Consider the following 10976-nt stretch of genomic DNA (forward strand, 5'->3'; position numbering starts at 1 on the left):
GTAGGACGTAATTTTATCTTTAACAATCAGTCGTTGCTAGTCGACGATAACGCGTATAGGTAGCGTCTCGCTACAGCAAGATCATTGGTTAAATCCGTGGAGGTAAAAAGAGAAGGGAGACGGGCACTATAGACTTAGCGCTGTACGCTATTTTGAAGCCAGAGTGGGCGTGGCCTGCCGCCATTCTAAGTAGCCCAAACATTAGTAGTCTGCTGTTTACGATTGCTTCTTGCTCATTATTTCTGTCGCGTGCGTGAAACAACTGTTTCAAATGCTAAAAATTATAGTACTTTCATGTATAACATAATGTCAAGGAGGCAATTTCGAAAGTTTTTCTGTTCATGAATGCGTATTTCCTCTAGTAATACGACACATTTGGCCTCGCTAATGTGACTTGTTTTTCGTCGATATATTTCGAATAACTAAGAAGAAGAGGATGTGATGTGAAAAACATGCTTTCGTACTCCATTTAATTCCAGTTTACTGTATTTGTGTCGATAGCAAATCAAGCTGGAACTCCGAAACCAATGCTTGTTTGCTTACTGGTACTGCTTCTTGTTCGTTACATTTTCAGCTTTCAACTCGTGTGACAACACTTCTAACGTTCACGTTTGCAAGAAACTTACTTACGTGTGCTTCGTTAGCCTACCAATGTGCACAATGAGGAAGGAAGGAAGGGATGCTATCGTATCTTGTGCATGCCAACAAAGTGAACGACTGTTGAAATGTCAAAGAAACAGAACTACATACCTCCATGCAGAACAGACTTCTTGTTTTAGTAGATTGTCAGTGCATTTGTCTCACTGTAGTTTGCGCATCTTCTCACTTTGAAATCTTACCTATGACGCGTCATTCAGTGTGTGGCCAGTAATTGCAGGTCCTACCTTTGCAACAGTAGCCTATTTGCTTCTTTTCCCAGAATATTTCTGGCCAGTAACTCTGACAGTTTGTCGGGAATAGTCAAACATATCAGCATTGGAATGTACGTTTACATGTGAATTTCAGTTTAAAGTTTTCAAAGTACAGAAGTCTATACGTGATATATTGCGACGGCGGTTCGTGAATCTCGATTGGACAACACAGTCGACAGAGCACCCGCCCTCGGAAGCAAAATGTCTCAGGTTTGAGTCCTGATCTGGAATAAGAGTTTTAATTTATGGGGAAGATTGGAATCATTGCACACTCCGCTGCAGAGTAAAAAATCCTTCAGGAAAGGGGAATTCGCTTTTGCCGTAGAGAAATACTGTGTGCAGCCGTGACACGTGAACCTAGTCTTTCGTCTGTCTGACACGCGCGCTCTGTTTTCACGGTATCAGCAAGAGCCGCACCCGGCGCCTCGCCCGCATTGCCAAAATCAGCTGGACCGCTGTCCAAATGGTTCGCAAACTGCCGGATTTCTGTTTCGCCGTCGCAATGGTAAGCAATCGAAAAATGCTGCAGCCGTCTCGTCGCGAGCTGCGTCCACTTGTCAAAGGTCTGCTATGTGGCTGCGGTTCCGCGACGCCCTCCACGTGTGTGCTATTAAAGATGAGATCAGCGTCGCCACATTTCGGCAGCTGAGGCGTCAAACTGTCGCGAGTGGTTGGGCAGCATCTTCAGAGGCCTCCAGGACCCTCGAATGAATTTACGTTCTCACCAAAGTGCATAAAACATCACAAAAATGTTGATGACGGCTCGGTTTTCCAGATGTGATTTAATTAAGTCACTCGATACTAAAACTTTTATTTATTTATTTATTTGCCGTCTGAGAAACAACTCGTACAAAAAACAACGTTTTTATTCTGGAACCAATATTCGTATAGCAAATTCAAAATGTGGCAACCTCATGTGCCTGTTTCCAGGGGTGTATTCGGTCTCGATTTCATTTTCAGGGCGTCCCTCAATCGGTAAAAACGAAACCCTTATACGATCACTTTGTCTGTCTGTCTACCCGCCTCTTAAGACCTGTATTTCTCAGGAACGGGTCCACGTACCAAGTTGAGATTTCTGTCAAATACTAAGGTCTACTATTTCTTTGTGGTGCACAAAATTTAAGCTTCTAAGGTAACGCAATAAAAAGATTTAAGACGTGTATGTCACACAGTTGGATACTAGCAAACTCATTCATCAAAACCTGTAGGGATCTTCCCGTTGACTTAAAATCGTTACATTTGGCAAGAAGCAAGATTTCACAGTAAAAGTATAGTAAAAAATCCGAAAATTTTAAGCAGTAATTATGTCAAATATATTTTTCTTTTTTTTTACTGTCCGTCTGTTGAGATCACTTTCTCTCATTCGATATTTACATCCCATACTAAGGTCTACGGTGTCTGGGAGGTCTAAAAATTAAAGCTTTAGGTCAATGCAATCAAAAATACTGCCATTTGCGTTACATATTTTGATGCTCGCAAAGTCACCCGTCAAAGCCTATAGATGAACTGAACTGTCTGTAGACGTAACTAATTTTGTACCGAAGTCTCTTTTAAATTCTGAAGGTGACAGGGGTCAAATACGTGGAGCGAAAGGCTATTAACAAATTGCATAGAAACCAGATGGCAGTTATAAGAGTCGAGGGGCATGAAAGGGAAGCAGTGGTTGGGGAGGGAGTAAGACAGGGTTGTAGCCTATCCCTGATGTTATTCAATGTGTATTCTGAGCAAGCAGTAAAGGAAACAAAAGAAAAAATTGGAGTAGGAATTAAAATTCATCGAGAAGAAATAAAAACTTTGAGGTTTGCCGATAACATTGTAATTCTGTCAGAGTCAGCAAAGAACCTGGAACGGCAGTTGAACAGTGTCTTGAAAGGAGGATATAAGATTAATACCAACAAAAGCAAAACAAGAATAATGGGATGTCGTCGAATTAAATCAGGTGATGATGAGGGAATTAGATTAGGAAATGAGACACTTAAAGTAGTAAATAAGGTTTGCTATTTGGAGAGGAAAATAACTGACGATGGTCGAAGTAGAGAGGATATAAAATGTAGACTGGCAATGGCAAGAAAATTGTTTCTGAAGAAGGAAAATTTGTTAACGTCGAGTATACATTTAAGTGTAAGGAAGTCTTTTCTAAAAGTATTTGTATGGAGTGTAGCCATGTATGGAAGTGAAACATGGACGATAAATGGTTTGGACAAGAAGAGATAAAAGCTTTCGAACTGTGGTGTTACAGAAGTATGCTGAAGATTAGATGGGTAGATCACATAACTAATGAGGAGGTACTGAATAGAATTGGGGAGAAGAGGAATTTGTGGCACAACTTGACAAAAAGAAGGGACCGGTTGGCAGGACATGTACTGAGGCAGCAAGGGATCACCAATTTGGTATTGGAGGGCAGCGTGGAGGGTAAAAATCGTAGAGGGGAACTAAGAGATGAATACACTAAGCAGATTCAGAAGGATGTAGGGTGCAGTAGGTACTGGGAGATGAAGAATCTTGTACAGGATAGAGTAGCACGAAGAACTGCATCAAACCAGTTTCTGGACTTAAAGCCACAACAACAACAACGGAACCCAAAGAGCGGCCCATCACAGCCACTTCTTACCGACATGGGAGAACGTTGCAGAGCGTGTATTGCCGTCGTCCAGGTCACACAGACCGTGGAATACCGTGTCCCACGTTTCTTAATGTCTGGATCACAATCATAATTCGCAGTGACTTGACTGTATTTATTGTCTTCGAAAAACCGAGTTACTTCTGTTCGTCCGATTGCGTAGTTCGTTCAGTTACATTCTGTACTTGACTGTCGCAGTTCTTTCAATGCTTGGTCCAAGTTTCATAGAGTTGAGTCATTGGCAGTGACACATCATGCCCCCCCCCCCCCCCCCCAATGGCCCAGTGGACAGCGCGTCAAAAAGTGAACACAGGAAGAAGGAGTACTGAACTGTGTAATACCGAAACACAAATTGTGAACGATACGAGAACAAGAAGTGCAATGAAGAGCAGGCTGAAGCAACAGCCGTGGCGCCGTGCCTGAGTGGTCACGGCTTTACATTACGAAGAGGGCGAGCCGCGTTCAAAAATCTCTCGAGCCTTTTTTTTTTCTCCGTAACACCGTGAACTGTCCGTCTGGACATGAAATGTTCGTTCTCTTTGTGTAGTCTTGGCAATTGTCGTACTATACATTGGTTATAGAACACGAGTCATGTGGTAGGAATACATTACCGCCGCAAGTGAATGTGATGAATACAGAGAGCAGGCGAGGTACCACACAGACATCTAACAGAAATGACAACAACAAATAAATAGGTGTGAACTACGTTACAACAAAGGAATTCAAGAGTCAAGACTTCCAAAACGGAACACAACTTCAAAAACGTCAAAAACAAATGTTCTCACAGAACACAGAGAATCTGTGTGATTGTGAAACTGTTGCGTTCATTTGTTGCAGCCTATGTGACAAACTGTTATGTTCTCATAATTTACTTGGGAGTTATCACATTCATATTCATACGAACACCTATTTCGGGCAACGAGGTATATCTCACTCACTTACCGTGCGTACAAACTAGGTGCGTCGATAAGAGATTTCTACATATGACACATTTACTGCCACTAATGCCTTGTATAACATACCAGACGTGTTTTCCAGTGGAGGATTCAGTTGACTTGTCGCCTTGTCATAGAACGTTTGCGATTCCCATTCGAAAGCCACTTCGTTTCCGGTGCTAATAGAGTAGTTGTGCAGAATCAGTTGTCATTATAGGTTCAAAAAAAATTGTTCAAATGGCTCTGAGCACTATGGGACTTAACAGCTGTGGTCATCAGTCCCCTAGAATTTAGAACTACTTAAACCTAACTAACCTAAGGACATCACACACATCCATGCCCGAGGCAGGATTCGAACCTGCGACCGTAGCAGTCGCGCGGTTCCGGACTGCGCACCTAGAACCGCGAGACCACCACGGCCGGCCATTATAGGTTCCTACCTTACACCTCGCTGTTGCAGACTGACGTTACCCCACGACACAGACACAAATCTGAATAAAGCGAACAGTGGGAAAAACAGTGATAGAGGTTTGCTCACGGCTCGCCCGCTTGGCAGTCCAACACCGTGGTAACCACTCACCCACGATGCAAGGCCTCTGGAGTCATTTGACATACGATGGCTGCAGAGACGATATCACAGTTGCGGGTAGTCCACGGAAACCAGCTATTGACCACTGATGCATCGTATACGTGGATAGTGATAACCCCTTCAGCATCAATTACGGTCTGAAGATGGTGCACTGATGCGCCCAAACTGGTAGCTACCCAGTAAATGACATCATAAGTACGGGTGTATGTCATTCACTTTCTTACAATAGTGAACGCCCGTAGGCGGCCAGACCTCCATGCACAAGGATGGACATACAGAAATTTCCCGGCTACTCTCTATTGCACATCTTGTTCTTGGACCGTTGGCTGTTTCGATTTAGCCATTCTTTTTTTCACAGTCCAGTACACCTCCCTGTTGGTCATGCTTGATCTGTGTTCAATTTTTGACGGGCTGTCCAATGGGCTCTCTTACCACTACATGTGAGGGGGGATGCTGTTAACATGAGATTGTAACTCTTAATGAGTAGATTATGATAGCACTTTAAATTTTTGATTTCGGTAAATAATTAATCGAAATACTGAAAATCAAACTTTGGTTAGCCCCAGAAGGCGTTAGACAGACAATTTGCAAGTGAGACTTTGAACCATGAACCGGATTAACCGTGTAGTAATACGGGCGGGGACGATAGAGCGATGAAAAGTACACACAGGTACTACCGGTATACTATTAACTCACCGTTTATGTTTCCTGAAAAATCGTGTGTTTTCTTCCTGTTGTTGTTAAGACTTCACAATGCAATCAAGCATATGTTTTCCTGTACGCAGGTATTTCCTAGTAAATATGGTACGGAAGGCAAAATTGTTTCAAGTTTATTAGGAGACCACGTAGCGTGGCGCCTGATATGCGTACGATAGCGTAGTAGCAGCTGGCAGCTGACTGTCTACAAGGCTACGGTCTCTGCGGCATCGTCTAGATAATACGGTTCTCGAAGTGTGCCACAGTTTGCTAACTTCAATAAATTTGTGTCAACAGTTGCGGTTTGTGCATCTCTTATGCTTTATTCGTTATCGGCTCAACTCCTGTAAAGATCGGTGTGCATTTGTTCTATTGCGGTCACGGCTCACATGGTTTGCGAAAAATATCTCATACGTGCAGAAAGAAAAAGACACAGCTATCTGAAACAACTGCATAAGACGACTGGTCGAATTTCCTCTCCATATTTCCAAAATAAAGGTAATATATTTCGTGAGAAAAAGTTGAGAAAAAGAAACATACTCTCTGCATTGACGATCAAACATTTGTCCTCAAAATATGTAGTCATATATGTGACGTTGATCACAATATAGTTTACTTCATTTAAAACAACAGCGTATCAGTTTTTGTACATCTTCCGTTCTCTTTCGTGTCAGTAAATATATTGCACAGAAGTCTGACGCAAGCTCACGTGCACGCAGTATTGATTATGCCTCTGAACTGACTATTTTTGTTGTCCTTATGCATTGTGAATTATGAACGAACTCTGTACATCATAGATGGAAACCGTCTCATTCGCACAGTGAAGATTTTTACATAACCTTTAATAATTACTCTGGGAGACAATTTGTTTCAGTTTGTGACTGCGAGACGTGGCACGCTTACTCTCAACTGAGGCCACTCCCTGTCCTCCTTCCGCAGGCTGACGTTCCTCGGCCATCTCCACGTTTAACAAGTATTTTTCTCCTCAAGGGTACCTGTAATGGGGCTGGAAAAAAATCTTTGGTTTCTTGGGTAACTTTTATGTTGCGGATCAGATGTCAGGTTGGTTTAATAGAAGACGGAGAGAAGACGCAACGAAAGCGGTTCGTTTCGTCACAGGCTCTATTATCGGGCCAGAGAGCGCTACAGAAATGCTCAACTAACTTCAGGAGGAGGCGTGCGAGGATTAGTGTCGAAATTCAGAGACGGTACGTAGAGTTGGGCAACGTGTCAGTCCCTCTCAGATATGTCTCGCGTAAGGACAGCAAATATAAAATGTGTGAAATGAGAGCTAATGCGGATGTCTACTTCCATCATTCTTTCCACGCTCAACGAGGAGTAGTGAAGAGACCGTAGTATCAGAAATACCCTCGGTCACACACGCGGCCTCCAGAGTGTAGACGTAGGTACGTTGGTGAGCGAAACAACTGACTGCTGTCCACGGCCAGACTGGCGGCGTTGCGAAAACGTGGCGCGGAGCCGGAAGTTTACGGTCGGACAAGACGCGAGAGATGGCCGCAGGTGGGCACACCATCTCCACTGACCACTGTTACAGCTTGGCGCCTGGGAACGATCGTTTCGGAAACAGTGAAGCCAGTCGTGTGTTGGCGTTCTAGTGTCGTGAACACCCGCGGAAACTGGTCGGAGGCCGGCGAAACCACGAGCAGGCGACAGGGTGTCGGCTGCTCACAGAACGCGCCTGCGGCCTGCGGCAGGAGTGACGACAGCAGCAGAACGCCGGCACTCGTGCCAGTTTCCCAGCACACCGCTCGGTGTACAGTCGCGAACGTGGGGCTCCGCAGCGGGCGAGATTTGTCCGGACGAGTGGCGGGTGGGCAACGTTTCCTGCTGCACCAGGGGAACAGTCGAGTCCGGGTGCGCCGTTATCTAGGATGTCGGCCGCCCGCAACGTGCACCGTGTCCTCACTGATTACGGTGGGGCAGTGACGCAACGAGCTTCCGGGTCACCTGTAGCAGTGGTCGAAGCCGGGATCACAGCTGTGAACTAAGCGGACATTATTGCGGGCCACCGACTTCCCTTCGTGTTCGGTATTTTCCACGATGTCGGAGCGGGATACCTGACTGTGTCGCAAGCCAGAATCGTGCTACATCGGTCCGAAATGCACGTCGATGTGTCGGCCACCGAATTCACCTTACTCGACGTGGACGGGGAAACGTCCGGGATGATATCGGCTGGCAGATCCGCACGCGCAAGCCGGTGGCCCGCGATTCACAGGCACTGCGCGGCGCGGCGCCACTCGTGCGCGGACGTTCGGTGGCGCACGCGTGCCCGACCACCTTCCCAGCCTCGTCGAATACACGCTGTGCCGAGTGACTGCTGTGTTGCGTTTCAAAAGCGGGCCAGTACGCTATTGAGGAAGTATCGTAATGTTTTGATACACGCAACCGCTAAAGAAACTGGTATAGGCGTGCGTATTCAAATACAGAGATGCGTAAAGGGGCAGAATACGGCGCTGCGGTCGGCAACGCCTATATGAGACAAAAAGTGTGTGGCGCAGTTGTTCGATCGGCTACTGCTACTACGATGGCAGGTTATCAACATTTAAGTGAGTTTGACCGTGGTGTTACAGTCAGCGCTCCAGTGATGGGACACACCTTCTCTGAGGTAGCGATGAAGCGGGGATTTTCCGGTACGACCATTTGACGAGTGTACCGTGAATATCAGGAATCCGGTAAAACGTCAAATTTTCGGTGTCGCTGTATCCGGAAAAAGATCCCACAAGAACGGGACCTACGACGACAGAAGACAATCGTTCAAAGTGACAGAAGTACAACTCTTCCGCAAATTGCTGCAGATTTCAGTGATGGACTACCAATGAATGTCAGCGTGCTAACCATTCCACGAACCATCATCGGTATGGGCTTTCGGAACAGAAGGCCCACTCGGTGTACCCTTGATGGCTGCACGACACAAAGCTTTACACCTCGCCTGGGCCCGTCAACACGACATTACACTGATGATGACTGGAAACATATTGCCTGGTCCGACGAGTCTCTTTTCCAATTGTATCGAGAGTATGGTCGTGTACGTGAATGGAGGCAACCTCAAGTATCCATGGACCTTGCGTCTCAAACTGGTGGAGGCTCTTTAATGGTGTGGAGCGTGTGCAGTTGGAGTGATATGGGACTCCTGATACATCTAGATACGAATCTGACAGGTGACATACAGGTAAGCATATTGTCTGATCACCTGCATCCATTCTGACGGACTTGGCAATTCCATCAGCACAATGCGACACCCCACACGTCCAGAATTGCTACTGAGTGGCTCCGGCAACACTCCTCTGAGTTTAAACACTTCCGCTGGCCACCAAGCTCCGCAGACATGAACATTATTAAGCATATCTGGGATCCCTTGCAACGTGCTATTCAGAAGAGATCTCCACACCCTGGTAGTCTCACAGATTTATGGAGAGCCCTGCAGGATTCACGGTGTCAGTTCCCTCCAGCACTACTTAGTCGAGTCCATGCCACGTCGTGTTGCGGCACCTCTCCGTGCTCGCGGGGTATTACACGACATTAGGCAGGTGTACCACTTTCTTTGGCTCTCTAGTGTATTTATAAATAAAAATTTCCTTCTGTTTTAGTCTAGTAACTATTCGTCCTCGTCCGAAACTGCTTTTACTGGAAGACGAAAGAATAGTGAGGTAATTCGTATGACGGGAGCTACTGTGGAGAGTCCCCCCGCTGGACAGGTATACCGCAGGGGGTGGTCGCGCCACGCACTGTGGTGCAGGCAGTTCCACAGCATTCGGCGCGTCGACTCTGGTGGGGGCAGAGAGGCGGCAGCTGGGGGCCTGGCGCTGCTGCCGGGGCGGGGCCATCAGGTCACCGCCTTTCTCACACGGCGATCTGAAATCTGTCGATCGAATTCGCGTAGCTCCATTTGAACAGTTTTTATGGGGCACCGAAGTAAATATGTAGCCGGATGGAGGAGTTCTGCGTATTGTGTTGCATAGAGGGTCGTCAACAGGCGAAGAAGTAACTTTGTGCGTAACTGAGGAAAGTGTACTGCGGCACTATCCGTGTGTTATACTATTGTGGCCGCTGACAATATGTAACTGTAACCTCAGCGTTTCTACAAGTGACGCAGCAAGCACTGTCTCAGAGAATCTCCACAAATATCCAGTCATATCTTGATGATGATTCAAATATGATGAACTTGTTTTGATTGTACACAAACGACAAAACAGAAACCTGCTATTCTACGACTGCGATGTTAATGAGCCACAGCTTAAAGCAGTCAATTCTTACAAGAACCGAAGTGTAACTTGTTGCAGGAATGTCAAATGGAATCGTCACTTAGACTTAGTAGTTGAAGAAATTACAGAAGGCCGCGTTGAGAGTCGGAGGTTCGAGTCGTCTCTCAGGCATGGGCGGGTGTGCTGTCCTTACGTAAGTTAGCTTGAGTTAGATTAAGTAGTGTGCAAGCCTAGGGAACGATGACCTCAGTAGTTTGGTCCCATAGGAAATTACCACAAATTTCCAGATTACAGACGTCTACTGAATGACAGGATGCATTCACTCTACATAGCGATTATTTGAAGACTACGCAGATAAATTTACATACGGTGTTTCACAGCTGTGGGATCTGCATGGTGTCTGTTCTTTCGAAGGAACAGACACCGTGCATTCGAATAATTCATAAGCCTGGCTAGACAATGTATTCACTTTGTTCAGTGCAAATACACAGATACGTTCGACCTCCTGCGGGAATCTCTGAGTAGCGGACAGGAGTACAATGGACAGGGACTGCGGATAGGCGGCAGTGGCTGGCAGAGTGGGCCGCCCTTGAGGCGTGCCGAGGCAGTCCGCGCAGTGGCGACAACGCTGTCTGTGTCCCGGATGGCGCAGTGGTTACCGCACCTGCCTAGTACGCAGGTGATCCTGGGTCCGAATCCCAGTCCGGTACACATTTTGGCCTGTCGCCGCTGATTCCGCGTAATGTCTTGCTGCAGCTGTCAGCAGTCACCCCCCCCCCCCCCCCCTTCAATTTACATACAAAGCGATTACCCAGAGAAGATCTCCATCCCTGGCTACAGCCACACTCCGCCACCATTCGGCGCAACTGGTGGGCGGGAATTATCGTGCAACATAATGAATGTTGACAAAAGATGTTTCCAGTGCGCTGCACAAGTCTCGCTGGGAACATATATATATCCTGCATACAGCCCCGTATCTCCACATGCGATCTCCATATTTTT

General features: G+C 46.3%; 1 non-coding gene across 1 annotated transcript; it reads left to right on the forward strand.

Moving 5' to 3' along the window:
• Window positions 1-10610: 10610 nt before the first annotated feature.
• Window positions 10611-10685, forward strand: Trnat-agu (transfer RNA threonine (anticodon AGU)). The gene has a single exon. It is a non-coding gene; the product is annotated as a tRNA-Thr (tRNA).
• Window positions 10686-10976: the final 291 nt, after the last annotated feature.

Source organism: Schistocerca serialis, chromosome 8 (genome assembly GCF_023864345.2).
Source record: "Schistocerca serialis cubense isolate TAMUIC-IGC-003099 chromosome 8, iqSchSeri2.2, whole genome shotgun sequence".
Classification (NCBI taxonomy): domain Eukaryota; kingdom Metazoa; phylum Arthropoda; class Insecta; order Orthoptera; family Acrididae; genus Schistocerca; species Schistocerca serialis.